Below are 4,443 nucleotides of genomic sequence, written 5' to 3'. Positions count from 1 at the left end.
ATACATATCTTATCTTCATCCGATACATATCTTATCTTCATCACAAGTTATAAAGGGTATCAATTATGTGCCACTTTGATTAGTATCTCTTCTATAATGGTTGAATCTTATTTATACCAAATACATGCGATCAGTGCAACGTTACAATTGATATAACCTCTTAGAGTCTTGATACTATAAGCACACTTGCATATGAAGGCACTAATTTTGGGGTATTGTTCCATGGATGTCGATACTTGAAAGGTCCATGAAACTCATGTCTAGCCAAACGAAGTCACCCACCTGGAACTCAAGATCCGAACGACACCGACCAACATAACTTTTCTGATGGCTCTGTGCCACTCACAGTCTGTCGTGCACCTACTGGATCAACTCGGTAGTCTTAAGCACCACCTCGGTGCTTCCCATGACTCGGTGCCCAACCTCACCCCAACAAACTGGGGTCCTACACCTCCGACCATACAACATCTGAAACGGGGGTCGGTCGATACTAGCATGATAACTATTGTTATATGAAAACTCTTCTAGTGGGAGGTATGTATCCCAACTCCCTCCGAAATCCAATACACATGCCCGAAGCATATCCTCGAGCGTCTGGATCGTCTGCTCGCTCTGGTCGTCTGTTTGGGGGTGGTATACATTGCTGAAGTGTAACTGTGTGCCTAGTTCCTCTTGGAACTTCCTCCAAAATCTGGAGGTGAATCGGACATCACGGTCCGAGACCACTGATATTGGCACTCCGTGCCTGACCACCACCTCTCACACGTAGATATCTGCCAATTTCTCAACAGAAATACTCTCAGGGATCGGAATAAAATGGGCAATCTTCGTCAATCTATCCACAATGACCCAAATGAAGTCCACACCCCTCTCCGTCCTTGGTGACTTCGTGATGAAGTCCATGGTGATCTCTTCCCACTTCCACACAGGAATGGGTAGCGGCTGAACCTTACCGTAAGGCCTCTAATGTTCGGCCTTGACCTTCCTGCAGGTCAAGCACCGCTCCACGAACCATGCAATCTCCCGCTTCATGCAGGGCCACCAGTAACTCAACCTCAGATCCTTATACATCTTTGTGGCCCCGGGTGAATAGAGAACTTGGATTTGTACGCCTCCTCCAAGATCTTTTGTCTCGCACCCCCGGATACCGGTACCCACAACCGGCCACACTGTGTCAGAAGACCTCGACTATCCCGAACAAACAAGGGAATCTGACCCCGAATCCGCTCTATCTTCCCGTTCTCTTTTTTCAAACCCTCCACCTGAGCCTTCTTGATCATATCCAACAATGGAGAGATCACCGTCATCCTCAAACAAACGTTCCCGATCAGAGCACCTGCCGCCTTGCGGCTCAAAGCATCGGCCACCACGTTGGCCTTCCCTGGATGGTACAAAATCTCGCAATCGTAATCTTTCAATACATCCAAACATCTCCTCTGCCGTATGTTAAGGTTCTTCTGATCCATCAAATACTTCAGACTTTTGTGATTAGTAGAGATGTGTCACACCCCTAAACCGGAACGGCGGAAACGTTCGGGGATGGATGACGTCATATGTAGTATCACAACAATTGCATCATAGTAATCATAGTAAACACAACCATTACATTGAATATATATGAAAAGGTATTTACATCTGTTTGATTCTTGTTTTTATACATCAAAAGTATAATCAAAAGAAAAAGACGTGACTCTACACGCTCCATCTTCTCAAAACTCCAGGAAGTACCTGTCTACTGATTTCCTGAGAATACAAGCAGTTTTGAAAAAGTATCAGCATAAAGCTGGTGAGTTCATAAGCGTGTTTTTGTAATGAAAACCTGTTGATGAATCTGTGAAAAATGTTCGTATGTTTCCAATAAAATCCAATATTTTCTTTAGTAAAAGCATGATAATACCAATTCCTTCTATAACCACTTAGTTCATACTAGCCACGCATAAACCAATATCGAACAGACAATTGATTATGTGGATCTGCCCTAAGCCCACAACCAAACAAGGAACAGGGAATGAGGCGGAAACCACACATTCCACAGTCTATCGAATATTCTTCATACATAACCCTGATGCATAAACTAAGGAATTGTAGAATTAACTATGAATGTTTGTTAATATATTATGTTCGAAAACCTTGACTACTCCTTGTATGTATAGTATACTTTGTTTGGAAACCCTGGCTACCACCAGTATGTATAGTATATGTTCTCTTTGAAAACCCTGGCTACCACCAGTATGTATAGTATGTTCTGTTTGAAAACCCTAGCTACCACCAGTATGTATAGTATATGTTCTCTTTGAAAACCCTGGCTACCATCAGTATGTATAATATATTATGTTCGAAAACCTTGAATACTCCTTGTATGTATAGTATGTTTTGTTTGGAAACCCTGTCTACCACCAGTATGTATAGTATATGTTCTCTTTGAAAACCCTGTCTACCACCATTATGTATAGTATGTTCTGTTTGAAAACCCTGGCTACCACAAGACCGGGGCACCCCAGGGGGAGGAACTTGGTCTGATGAATGCCTTGCTGAGCAACTCATTGAGCTGGCTGGATAACTCTTGTATTTCTGCCGGCGCTAGACGGTATGGGGATTTAGCTACAAGAGTAGCTCCGGGAATTAAGTCGATACAGAACTCGACTTGGCGCTCGGGAGGGATTCCGGGAAGATCTTTGGGGAAGACATCAGGAAAGTTGCAGACTTCGGGGATGCTCTCGAGGTCTTTAACTTCCTGCTTCTCATTAACGACATGAGCTAGGAATGCATGGCACTCCTTTCGCAGATATTTCTGGGCTTTGATGCATGAAATGATACGAAGGTTTGAGCTGAGTTTATCACCATAAATAGTGAGGTCTTCGCCAGAGGGAAGATTGAGACGGATGGCTTTTTCATAGCAAAGGATATCAGCACGATTGGGGCTCAACCAATCCATGCTGACGATGACGTCGAAGCTTTTTATGGAAACTGGCATAAGATCGATGGGGAAGGAATGGTCGTTTAAAGTAAGGGTACAGCCTATGAATACGTCGTTAGTGCTCTCTTTTTTTCCGTTATCCATTTCGATGGTAAATGTTTGGGTTAAAGGTTGGGATTTATGTTTGAGTAGATGTTTAAATGCATGACTGACAAAACTTCTCTCTGCACCAGAATCGAAAATAATGCATGCATAAGAGTTGTCGAGGAGGAACGTACCCGTAACAACGGTGGGATCAACAACTGCCTCCTCATGGCCCATCGCTAGCACTCTCCCTGTGTTGCCGGTTGTTGTTGCTTTGGGGCAATTCCTTTTGAAGTGCCCGACCTCCCCACAGCCATAGCAGGCTTGACCAGCGCCCGCTCTAGGAGCCTGATTGGTTGGTTGGACTGGTGTCTTGCAAAGTCGAGTTGTGTGCCCCTTCTTGCCACAGCTGTTGCATTGTAAATTACGGCAGGGTCCGTGATGATGAAAATTGCACTTGTCGCACCATGGAAGAGTACCAGCATATTTACTAGCAGGTGCTGGAACTGTAGGAGCAACGGTAGGAGTGGTAGCAGCATGAGCTGCCACTACTTGTTGTTTCTTCGAGGGCTCCTGCGAAGACTGCCCCTTTCGCTTGTTCCAAAACTTCTTCCTCCCACCACTCGCCTTTGGTGGTTCGGGAGCGGCTGCCACTTTATCAAGATCAACTCCGTGATCTATCAAGGTCTGCGCCAGGCACTTGGCGCTGTCAAAAGTAGAAGGCTTAGCAGCCAAGACATTTCCTTGTGTTGGGGGCGTCAATCCCCAAATGTATCTTGCTATCTTCTTGCTTTCCGGGGTGACCATTCCCGGACATAAAAGAGCCAGATCGCAGAATCTAGCTGTGTAAGCGACAATGTTAGAACCCTTCATCTTCAGGTTCCAGAGCTCGTGTTCCAACTTCTATATCTCGTCCCTTGGGCAGTACTCAGCAAGCATAAGCTCTTTTAAGCTTTCCCAACCCATGGCATTTGCTACCGGCAGAGTTAGGGAGTTGACTCGACCATTCCACCAGGTCAGTGATCTGTCGGTGAAGGTGCAGGCGGCAAACTTCACCTTGTTTGCCTCAGAACATGCGTAAATCTCGAAAATGGATTCGATCTTCTCGAACCATCGGGTTAGGGCAATGACTCCTCCATTGTCGTCGAAGGATTTGGGCTTGGCATTCATGAAATCTTTGTAGGAACACTCCTTTTGATGTCTCTGGCCGCCGTCAAGGTTACGGGGATCAGTTCCACCTCCTGATCCACCAGTATCGCTCGGATTTATTTGTGACATTGCAGCAGCCACAGCGGCTGTAACTGCTGCCTGGAATACGACAGGATCGAACTGAGGAGGTGGTGGCGGCGGAGGGTCGTTATTCTTCCTGTTAGGTCTCTTTCTGGGAGGCATCTTTTTCTAAAAATAATCAGGAAGAAGAGGATGGTAAGTCCCCTAGATCT

This window comes from Lactuca virosa, chromosome 2 (assembly GCF_052849685.1).
Source record: "Lactuca virosa cultivar CGN04683 chromosome 2, Lactuca_virosa_CGN04683_v6, whole genome shotgun sequence".
NCBI classification, from domain to species: domain Eukaryota; kingdom Viridiplantae; phylum Streptophyta; class Magnoliopsida; order Asterales; family Asteraceae; genus Lactuca; species Lactuca virosa.
This window is presented reverse-complemented; position numbering follows the sequence as displayed.